This window comes from Castor canadensis, chromosome X, assembly GCF_047511655.1.
Source record: "Castor canadensis chromosome X, mCasCan1.hap1v2, whole genome shotgun sequence".
Taxonomy (NCBI): domain Eukaryota; kingdom Metazoa; phylum Chordata; class Mammalia; order Rodentia; family Castoridae; genus Castor; species Castor canadensis.
Window position 1 is genome coordinate 80,300,461 of NC_133405.1, and position 12,342 is coordinate 80,312,802.

General features: G+C 38.3%; 1 pseudogene; it reads right to left on the reverse strand.

Moving 5' to 3' along the window:
• Nucleotides 1–1,113: 1,113 nt before the first annotated feature.
• Nucleotides 1,114–2,298, reverse strand: LOC109693384 (mitochondrial fission regulator 2 pseudogene; annotated as a pseudogene).
• Between the last annotated feature and the right edge of the window lie 10,044 nt (nt 2,299–12,342).

The window sequence follows — 12,342 nt, forward strand, 5'->3', positions numbered from 1 at the left end:
GAAGTTCTTATAATGTATCATAGTTGAAATCACCCCCTCCATCATTCTTCTTTATCTCCCCCTCCTCCTATTCCTGGAATGCCTTCAACAGGTCTCATTTTTCCATTTTCATACATGATTACATAATATTTCCACTAATTTCACCCTCCTACACCCTTTCCTTATATCCTCCCCCTCCCACTGGAACCAACCCTCAGACAGAACCTGTTTTACCTTCCTGTTCTCCGTTTTTGAAAAAAGTCATTTTTGGTCTGTAAAACAGCTATCAACTATACAGGGTATTTCACTGTGACATTTATATATATATATATATATATATACACACACACACACATATATATATGTGTGTATATGTATGCATCATAACCTGAATTGGTTCATCCCCTCAATTTTTCTCCTTTCTATCTTAGTCCTCTTCTTATGGTGATATCAACAGGTTTAAAAATTCTGTATTCATTTTTTTTTAAAAGAAACATTTATTATACAATCCTTTTACAAAATAACAGTATAAATGAAGTAAGGAACACAGGAAACAAACATCAGGCATACATATTTACACAGCAAGTGTGGGCAGAACTTGTCAGGAAGATTCTACTTCTGCTGTAGCTCTGAAGAGTTAAATTTAAAATCTGTTTTTAAGAATAAATTATCTCAGGAAGAAGTTTTAGGAAGCTCAAACTTACATGATTAAAACTATTATCTTAATGAAAAAAATTACAATTTTTATCTTCTTGGAAAATCTCCAACTTCCTGGAGGCCAAGTAACCCACATCATTACCAACTTTGAAAAACTTCAAAGGCACTTAATTATGAAGCGCAATTGTTTTAAAAATTATTGAAGTATGTATTCAGCTTTCAATAATACTAACATACATGGGGGTGAAAACCCACAGACCAAACTCTCTTCAGTAGCCAGTACACAGATGGATCTTGCACAATCAGACACAGGTTTTCTAAAGGGTCTTCCAGGCCTGGGCACTGGATCCCAGCATCCACCCTCATGAACAAAGGACATGATCCTCTGAAAGGCTGTGAAAAATATGCCAGCACATTTCTGCATCTCTCCTTCCAAGGGCATATATAGCTTTTGTGTTGATCAGTTCTTCCATTAGATCACTGTCCAAACCTTGAAGTTTCTGGACTAGAAAAGGGAGAAGACTCCCAAGATCTATCTTCTTTGTCAAAGGCATCAACTTCTTGAAATGCAAATTTCTGCTTAAGCGCATGTGATATTAATGATGATCCCACTGTGAACTTTGTCTTTTCCTCTTATGAATGGGTCTACCACCAGGTGACCTTTCAACAGCCTGAAGCTTAACCTTATTTATGTCCTTTAGAACATCCAGCATGTTCAGAGTACCATCATTTCTCTGGCTCTGTGAGTGGTTACAGATGGTCTTACTAACACCAGAGTGCTTCTCTGTGGTTTCAAGCTGCTGGATTATGGGAGCCACAAATATCAGTAGATCCTGGTTGTATGGGAGGAAAACATGGAGGCTGAAGAGAAGGAAACTGAGGAGGAAGTGGTAGAGAAGGAGAAGAAAGCACGGATCTTGGCAATTCATCTGGTTCCACACTCAGCTGAATAGTCCCTGATTGTGGCACTTGTCCCATACCACTGGGCTCCTCATTCGAGTCAAAGGAACCAGAATTTGTTCTGTTTCTCAGTTCCTTCACTTGCATAATTGCAGGAATCTGAGAGCGAAGAAAAGCCAGCTCATCTTCAAGGGCAGCTATTTTTTAAATTGCAGTTTAACTCATGGGCAGAGCATTTTCCACTGGTTTGTTCTGTCTTACAGCAGGTGACAATGGCTCCCAAACTTGTTGCAAAGGATGCAAAAATTGAAATTTTTCTTCTTCATTTTTCCATATGCCATTTCTCAAAATTAAGTCTTTGACAAGTTTCTAAAGAAAGCATTTTCCCAATAATACGAACAATACTCCAAGCTGATCCATAGTATTTATTTTCCCAAATCAGCAAAACTTGGTCCATGGGAACACCAAAATATGCCAACATCTCTTTTAAGGCTGATGAAGCAAATTCAAGGACACATTGTCAGTTTCTTGGTACCTTCCTCCAAACCGGGTCAGAAGTGGCCACAGGCATAGCGGGCAGCAGGCATTATGGAAGCATGTCTCTGAATCCTGAATCCCAGGGTGCACCAGTGCTGGTCCAGAGCTCTCAGAAGCCGAGCCCGGGTCCACCTGCACCCCTCGGTAGGCCACAAGGCGGCAGCTACACCCATCACAGTGCAGGAGAACCCCGCAGGAGCCACCACTTTCTCTGCAGCTCTCCATTCTTGTATATTCACCTTCTTAACCTCCTTTTTCACTCTCCCTCTCCAGTTAGTGACCTCCCCTTAGCATGATCTGCTTTTCATAATATTGTTTGAACACCCTCTTAAATAATAACGGAGTCAAAGGAGAAATAATATAGAAAGTTATAAGATATTTGAGAAGTATGAAAATGAAAACACAACACACCAAACTATGGTATGGAATACAGCTAAAGTAGTGTTAAGACAGAAAAGTATAGCCATTAATATCTATGTTAAAAAAAAAAAGGAACAATTTCAACGCAATAGCCTAACCTTCCACTAAAGAAACCAGGAAATGAAGAGCTAGTTTTAGGAAATAAACACTAAAGACTAGAGCAAAAAATTAATTAAAAAGTCAAAAAAAGTAAAAAAGTCGAAAAAAACCTAAAACTTGGTTCCATGAGTATATCAACAATACTGACAAACATTTAACTAGATGAAGAAAAAGTAAGAATAATCAAACTAGTAAAATCAGGAATTAAGGAAAATTAAAGAAAGGATATCAAATGAAAAAAGTATAAGGGGAGATTATTAAACATTATATGACAACAAATTAGATAATTTACATGAAATGTACTAATTCCTTCAAAGACACAAACTACTGAGACAACCTCAAAAAAAATAGAAACTCTGAATGTACCTATAATAAGTAAAGAAATTGAATTTGTAAAAAACTGTCTACAGAGAAAATGCCAAACTCAGTTGAATTCATTGGTGAATACTATTAAACATTTAAAGAAAAATTAATACTAAATCATCACAATAGGTTTCAAAAAACAGAAAATGAGAGATCTCACAACTAATTTTATTACACCAGTATATCTTCACAAACAAACCGAACAAGACATAACAAGAAGATGAAACTACAAAGTAATATGTCTTATGAATGCTGAAATTTATATATTCAATAAAATAATGCCAAAACCCAAAATGATCTCACCAATATGGAGAAAAAGGAAACCCTAGCCTCTCCTTAACCCCCCCCACACCAATTTAGCAACAGTTCATGAGAAAATTTCCTTTTCAAGTAATTAAAAACTTATTAAAAATGTTCTTGCACTCTGGGAGGACATGAAATCAGTCTCACTGAGGCCAATAGGAGATTTGAGACAATCTCTCACCAGAGACCTTGTCCTTAGTACAGCACCATATGATGAAGAAGTGACTCTCTAGCTCCCACTTTCATCTAAGGGAGGAAAGTGGCTGGTTCTTGGGTGCAGAATCCCAACTTTTCTAAAGGGTTTCACAAAGGACTAGATTTTCACTTGCCAGTCTTGGGGTTCTGACAGGTCTGCATTTAGCCACCTAGGGGAGAATGGAGGTGGCAGCGTACTCTGATAGAAGCTGTTGACCTACCTCTGCTCATCAGTAAGCTATTAAACAAAATATGAGGCTCTTAGCTTACCCCTAGGGAGGGAAAATGTTGATCTCTCTCTCTCTCTCTCTCTCTCTCTCTCTCTCTCTCTCACACACACACACACACACACACACACACAAAGCCCAGGTCCAGAAAGCTTTTCTGATAAATTCTACCAAATTAAAAAAAAAAGAATTAATGTAAATCCTCCTTAAACTCTTCCAAAAATTGACAAGGAAAAAACATTTCCAAACTAATTTTGTTAGGCCACCATTGCTCTGATAGCAAAGCTGGAAGAAACATAAAAAAAAAATCACTAGGTAAATATTCCTGATGAACAAGATATAAAAATCCTCAATGAAATACTATCAAACAAAATCCAGCAGAACATTAAAAGAATCAAGTATCATGATCAAGTTGGATTTATTCCTGGAATGCAGAGATGGTTCAGTATATGAAAATCAAATGATGTGACACACAATATTAGCAGAATAAAGGGTAAAATGACATGACTGTCTCAATAAATGCAGAAAAGTATTTGACAAAATTTAATAAATTTAATGATAAAAAATCTCAACAAACTAGGAATACAAGAAAATATCCTAAATATAATATAATAATCCCAATTAATATACTTAATTGCAAATAATTGCAAAAAATTGAAAACTTTGCCTTTAAGGTCAGGAACAAGTCAAGCATGCCCACTCTTGTCACTTATATTCACTATAGTCCTGAAATTGCTAGCCAGAGATTCATTCCCCTCACCATTCCTTCACCCTCTCCCTTACCCTCCACCCCTCCCTCTCCCACCTACCCCCTCACTACCCAGCAGAAACTATTTTGCCCTTATCTCTAATTTTGTTGAAGAGAGAGTATAAGCAATAATAAGAAGGACCAAGGGTTTTTGCTAGTTGAGATAAGGATAGCTATACAGGGAGTTGTGCATTGATTTCCTGTGCATGTGTGTTACCTTCTAAGTTAATTCTCCTTGAACTAACCTTTTCTCTACTTCCTGGTCCCTTTCTCATATTAGCCTCAGTTGCTCTAAAGTATCTGCTTTAGTTTCTCTGCATTGAGGGTAACAAAAGCTATGTCGTTTTTGAGGTGTCTACCTATCCTCATATCTCCCTTGTGTGCTCTCGCTTTATCATGTAATCAAAGTTCAATCCCCTTGTTGTGTTTGCCCTTGATCCAATGTCCGCATATGAGGTAAAACATATGATTCTTACTCTTTTGGGCCAGGCTAACCTCACTCAGAATGATGTTCTCCAATTCTACCATTTACCAGCGAATGATAACATTTCGTTCTTTTTCATGGCTGATAAAATCCCATAGTGTATAAACACCACATTTTCTTAATCCATTCATCAGTGGTGGGGCATCTTGGCTGTTTCCATACTTGGCTATTGTGAATAGTGCCGCAATAAACATGGGTATGCAGGTGCCTCTGGAGTAACTTGAGTCACATTCTTTTGGGTATATCCCCAAGAGTGGTATTGCTGGATCATATGGTAGATCAATGTTTAGATTTTTAAGTAGCCTCCAAATTTTTTTCCAGAGTGGTTGTACTGGTTTACATTCCCATCAGCAGTGTAAGAGGGTTCCATTTTCCCTGCATCCTTGCCAACACCTGTTGTTGGTGGTGTTGCTAATGATGGCTATTCTAACAGGGGTGAGGTGGAATCTTAGAGTGGTTTTAATTTGCATTTCCTTTATTGCTAGAGATGTTGAGCATGTTTTCATGTGTTTTTGGCCATTTAAATTTCTTCTTTTGAGAAAGTTCTGTTTAGTTCAGTTGTCCATTTCTTTATTGGTTCATTAATTTTGGGAGAATTTAGTTTTTTAAGTTCCCTATATATTCTGGTTATCAGTCCTTTGTCTGATGTGTAGCTGGCAAATATTTTCTCCCACTCTGTGAGTGGTCTTTTCAGTTTAGAGACCATTTGTTTTGTTGAGCAGAAGCTTTTTAGTTTTATGAAGTCCCATTTATCTATGCTATCTCTTAGTTGCTGTGCTGCTGGGGTTCCATTGAGAAAGTTCTTGCCTAGACCTATTAATTCCAGAGTATTTCCTACTATTTCCTGTACCAACTTTAGAGTTTGTGGTCTGATACTAAGATCCTTGATCCGTTTTGAGTTAATAGTGGTATAGGGAGATATACATGGATCTAGTTTCAGTTTTTGGCAGACTGCTAACCAGTTTTCCCAGCAGTTTTTGTTGAAGAGGCTGCTATTTCTCCATTGTATATTTTTAGTGCCTTTCTCAAAGACAAGTTGGTTATAGTTGTGTGGCTTCATATCTGGGTCCTCTATTCTGTTCCACTGGTCTTCATGTGTGTTTTTGTGCCAGTACCATGCTGTTTTTATTGTTATTGCTTTGTAATATAGTTTGAAGTTGGATATCATGATACCTCCAGCATTGTTCTTTTGAATGAGTATTGCCTTGGCTATTCGTGGCCTCTTGTGTTTCCATATAAATTTAATGGTAGATTTTTCAGTCTCTTTAATGAATGTCATTGGAATTTTGATAGGAATTGCATCAAACATGTGGATTACTTATGGGAGTATTGACATTTTTACTATGTTGATTCTACCAATCGATGAACATGGGAAATCTCTCCACTTTCTTTAGTCTTCCTCAATCTCTTTCTTCAGAAGTGTATAGTTTTCCTTGTAGAGGTTGTTCACATCCTTTGTTAGGTTTACACCTAGGCATTTGATTTTTTTTGAGGCTATTGTAAATGGAATTGTTTTCATATATTCCTTCTCAGTTTGTTCATTATTAGTGTATAGAAATGCTAATGATTTTTTATGTTGACTTTATATCCTGCTACCTTGCTATAGCTATTGATGGTGCTAGGAGCTTTTGAGTAGAGTTTTTTGGGTCTTTAAGGTATAGGATCATATCATCTGCAAATAGGGATATTTTGACAGTTTCTTTACCTATTTGTATTCCTTTTATTCCTTCTTCTTGCTTAATTGCTCTGGCTAGGAATTCCAGTACTATGTTGAATAGGAGTGGAGATAGTGGGCATCCTTGTCTGGTTCCTGATTTTAGAGGGAATGGTTTCAGTTTTTCTCCATTAAGTATAATGCTGGCTGTAGGTTTGTCATATATAGCTTTTATAATGTTGAGGTACTTTCCTTCTATTCCTAGTTTTCTTAGAGCTTTTATCATGAAATGATGTTGGATCTTATCAAAGGCTTTTTCTGCATCTATTGAGATGATCAAGTGGTTTTTGTCTTTGCTTCTGTTAACGTGGTGTGTTACATTTATTGATTTTCGTATGTTGAACCACTCCTGCATTCCTGGGATGAAGCCTACTTGGTCATGGTGAATGATCTTTATGATGTGTTGTTGAATTTGATTTGCCATTATTTTATTGAGGATTTTTGCACCAATGTTCATTAAGGAGATTGGCCTATAGTTCTCCTTTTTGGAGGTGTCTTTGCCTGGTTTGGGGCTAAGTGTAATACTGGCTTCATAAATTGTGTTAGGTAGTTTTCCTTCCCTTTCTATTTTGTGGAACAGTTTAAGGAGGGTTGGTTTCAGTTCTTTAAAGGTCTGATAGAATTCAGCAGAGAATCCATCAGGTACTGAACTTTTCTTTTTGGGGAGAATCCTGATTGCTGCTTCAATTTCATTTTGTGTTATAAATCTATCAGGTGATTAATATCCTCTTGGTTCAGTTTCAGATGATCATATGTGTCTACAAATCTGTCCATTTCTTTAAGATTTTTGAATTTATTTGAATATAGGTTCTCAAAGTAGTCTCTGATGATTTTCTGGACTTATGTGTTGTATGTTGTTATCTCCCCTTTTGCATTGTTGATTCTACTAATTTGGGTTTTTTCTCTCCTCATTTTAGTCAGGTTTGCCAGGGGTCTGTCGATCTTGTTTATTTTTTCAAAGAACCAACTTTTTGTTTCATTAATTCTTTGTATGTTTTTTTTGGTTTCTATTTTGTTGATTTCAGCTCTTATTTTTATTATTTCTCTCCTATTTGTTTTGGGATTTGCTTGTTCTTGTTTTTCTAGGAGTTTGAGATGTATCATTAGGTCATTGATTTGGGATCTTTCAGTCTTTTTAATATATGCACTCATGGCTATAAACTTTCCTCTCAGGACTGTCTTTGCTGTGTCCCATAGGTTCTGGTAGGTTGTGTTTTCATTTTCATTGACCTCCAGGAACTTTTTAATTTCCGCTTTTATTTCATCAATGACCCATTGTTCATTAAGCAATGAGTTAGTCAGTTTCCAGCTGTTTGCATGTTTTTTGTCTTTACTTTTGTTGTTGAGTTCTAGCTTTATTGCATTGTGATCAGATAGAAAGCATGGTATAATTTCCATTTTCTTATATTTGCTGAGGCTTAGTTTGTGCCCTAGGATATGATCTGTTTTGGAGAAGGTTCCATGGGCTGCTGAGAAGAATTTATATTGTGTAGAAATTGGATGAAATGTTCTGTAGACATCAATTAGGTCCATTTGATCTATGGTATATTTTAGATCTAGGATTTCTTTATTGATTTTTTGTTTGGATGACCTATCTATTGATGATAATGGGGTGTTAAAGTCTCAACGACCACTGTGTTGGAGTTAATATATGCTTTTAGGTCCTTTTGGGTATGTTTGATGATACTTGGTACATTGACATTGGGTGCCAATAGGTTGATAATTGTTATTTCCTTTTGGTCTATTTCCCCTTTTATTAGTATGGAATGTCCTTCTTTAACTCGTTTGAGCAATGTAGGTTTGAAGTCTACTTTGTCAGAGATAAGTATTGCTACTCCTGCCTGTTTTCAGTGGCCATGGGCTTGGTAAATCTTCCAGCCTTTCATCCTAAGCCTATGCTTATTTCTGTTGGTGAGATGGGTCTCCTGTAAGCAACAAATTGTTGGATCTTCCTTTTTAATCCAGTTCATCAAACATTGCCTTTTGATGGGTGAATTAAGTCCATTAACATTAAGTGTTAGTACTGGTAGGTATGTGGTGATTCCTGTCATTTAGTTGTCTTAGTCATTTGAAGGTTTGATTGTATGTACCTAAGTTGAGGTTACTCTCTACTGAATTGCTTTTTATTTTCCTGTAGTTTGGTACTGCCTGCCTTTTCATGGTTAAGTTGGGTTTCACTTTCTATGTGCAGAATCCCTTGAAGAATCTTTTGTAGTGGTGGCTTTGTGGTCACATATTGTTTTAGTTTCTGCTTATCATGGAAGACTTTTATTGCTCCATCTATTTTGAATGATAGTTTTGCTGGGTAGAGTGTCCTGGGTTGAAGTTATTTTCATTCAGTGCCTGGAAGATATCACCACACGCTCTTCTTGCTTTTAATGTTTCTGTTGAGAAGTCTGCTGTGATTTTGATGGATTTACCTTTGTATGTTATTTGTTTTTTCTCTCTTACAGCCTTCAATATTCTTTCTTGGGTCTCTGCATTTGTTGTTTTAGTGATAATATGCCATGGGGTAGTTCTATTTTTGTCTGGTCTGTTTGGTGTTCTGGAGGCCTCTTGCATCTGTATGGGAATAGATTTCTCTAGATTTGGGAAATTTTCTGTTATTATTTTGTTGAATATATTATGCATTCCCTTCACTTGCACCTCTTCTCCTTCTTTGATGCCCATAATTCTCAGGTTGGTCTTTTGATGGAGTCAGTGAGTTCTTGCATTTTCTTTTCATGGGTCTTGAGTTGTTTATCTAATAGTTCTTTGGTTTTTCCTTTAATTTCCATTTCATCTTTGAGTTCTGAGATTCTTTCTTCTGTTTGTTCTATTCTGCTGGATTGGCCTTTCATTTTGTTTTGCAATTCTGTTTTCATTCTTTTTTCTGAGGTTTTCCATATCCTGAGTTATTTTCTCTTTAATATTGTCTATTTTCATCCTGAGTTCATTTTTCTGTTTATTAATCATGTTCTCTGTTTCACTTTGGTGTTTATACAGTGCTTCTATGGTTTCCTTTATTTCTTCTTTTGCTTTTTCAAATTCTCTGTTTTTGTTGTCTTGGACTTTCTTGAGTGTCTCCTATACATTTTGGTTGACCATATCCCGTATCATCTCTATAAAATTCTCATTGATTACCTGTAGGATTTCTTCTTTTAAATTTTTCTTGTGGGCTTCATTGGGTTCTTTGGCATAGTTTATCTTCATTTTGTTGGAGTCTGGATCTGAGTATCTGTTTTCTTCATTTCCCTCTGGTTGCTGGACTAATTTTTTGCTGTGGGTAAACTGGTTTCCCTGTTTTTTCTGTCTTCCCGTCATTGTTCTTGGTGTTGTTATTGTCCCTGTACTGTGTGCAATTAAGTATTTTATAGCTTGTAATAATAACAATGGTGATATTTAGAATGGAAGGGTGAGAGGAGAGGGAAAGCAAAGAAGTTAAGGAAAAAGGGAAAAACAAATAAACAAATGAGTGAAAAAGCAAAATGAACAAACAAAAGTTTCAAAGATATAAACAGGGAGAGATAGTGCACTAATCAACAGTAAGCAAAACAGGCATTAGAGAGACAGAGAGAATTAAAAAAAATTGCCAAATTCAAATGCAATAAAGTTTCAGTCTTAATAATTTTGGTGTTAGTCCCTCAGCCTCCAATCCTGGAGATGGTGTCTCAGAAGTAGTTCTGTCGTTGTCTCATCAAAGGGGAAAAAAACAAATAAAACAAAACAAAACAAAACAAAAGCCACCACAAAGTGTCCCAAGTTCAAATGCAATACGGTTTCAGTCTTAATAATTTTGGTGTTAGTCCCTCAGCCTCCAATCCTGTCATTGCCTCATCAAAGGGGAAAAAAACCAAATAAAACAAAACACCACAATGTGTCCCAAGTTCAAATGCAATACAGTTTCAGTAGGTTTTTCAGCATGCAGGTGTAGTTCAGTTGTCTCATCAAAGGAAGGGAGAAAAAAAAAGAGTCTGGAGACAGGTCTGTGAATGGCTATCTGGGGCTGTGGCTCACCTGCCCGCTGCTGTCAGCCTGCTGTTGCTGGAGGCTTTATTTATTCAGATCTCAGGAGTGAGCTTAACACTCACCTCGCCCTGCAGGCTTTGTTTACTTAGAGTTCTCCTGGGCACAACTGCCACTGCTACAATCTTTCCCTTTTTCAAGCACACTGGGGAAGGTGACACTGCACCCACTTTCTCAGGCCGGCATGTTTATTCCCACTTCATGTGGGAAGTGGGCCTTCTCCCCTCTCCTGTGGAGTTTTCCTCCCACTGCCACTTTTACAAGCTTTCCCATTCCTGGTTGCTGTGCATGTGCTGCCACTCCTGCCTTCTCCAGACAGCTTTTTATTTACAGTTCCATGAGGGATTTCCCCTCCCCTCCTTTCAGTGCTCAGGGTGCCCCACCCTCTTTGCTATGTGTCTTTTGTTATTGCTTATTATTCAGTTTCTCTTTTTTCCCTGGGTTTGTTTTGGTCTGTCCAGTGGTCTATGCTGATCAGGCCCAGGACTGTCTGTGGGAGTACTGCGTGCCACTTAGCTCACCCTGTGGTCTGTGTCTTCCCAAGCGGTCTGGGAGCTGGCATCTGGTGGCGCAGGAGCCCTACTGGTTTCTCCGTTTAACGTGAAGTGGGGATGCTATGCGTGGGCTGGGGGTGTGGAGGAGTCAAAGTTTTGCCTCTTCTCAGTGGTTTTTCCTGCAAGGTGTATCTCCAGCATCTCTCTAAGATTTTACTTTAGGAAGCATGCTTTCTGCTTCCTCCCTCTAGCCACCATCTTGGAATCCACCCCTATAATATATTTTGAAATCAGGAAGTATAATGCTCTCAACTTTTTTCTTCTTTTTCAGCATAACTTTGGCTCTTTGGAGTCTTCATTACAGAGAACTATTGTAAGGTGCCATCTTGAGATAAAGCCTTTTGTTTGAGCTACTCTGGGGGCTTGAAAATCATAGCTCAGGGAATCTTGGGCTATTCTGCAACAATGTCTCGGTGGGAGATGGCCACAAGAGGTGGTCATGGAGAGGGAGAGGGTCTGATGTTGCCTTGTAGTAGGGAGATCCTAACAATGAAGGGTGTGGTGGCTGGAAGCCACACTCTTCCTAGAAAGAAGGTCATAGCATAAACAGACTACTGAGCCTATAGCTGGTATAGTACCTGAGATTCCAGCTCATGTCTCCCGGTTACATGCATTGACTGCCACATGTATTTAAGAGCCCTGAGCCTAGAACCTCTGAATTATGTTGTTTCCACAGCCTCTTCCCTACAGTGTGTGTGTGGGGTGTCTGTAACACTGGGACCCACCTCTAGGAACTGCATCTGAACATGTGTTTGCTGCCAGGCAGGACCAGGAGCCCTGAGCTCAGCTCCTGAATCACATTATTTCCATAGCCTCCCCCACCATAGAAAGGTGAGTTGCTGGACAGGATCTAAAAAAAAAAAGCAAGACCAACCTTTGGGAACTACATTCCACCATGTGTTGGCAGGAAGGCAGGACTGAGAGCCCCAAGCCCAGGTCTTTCAAATCACATGATTTCTACTGTCTCCACACCTCCACAGAGTGGTGAACTGCTGGATGAGATGTGTCTTAAAGCACTGAGACCAGCAGGCACAGTGCCTCAGTTCCTTAGTTCTCCCCCTGACAGTGCAGAACTTAGTGCTCTGGTTGCTCCCACAACTCTCTAGTGCATTCAGGGGTTACACCTAGGCTTGGATACTTGCTGTCCCTGGGGGCAC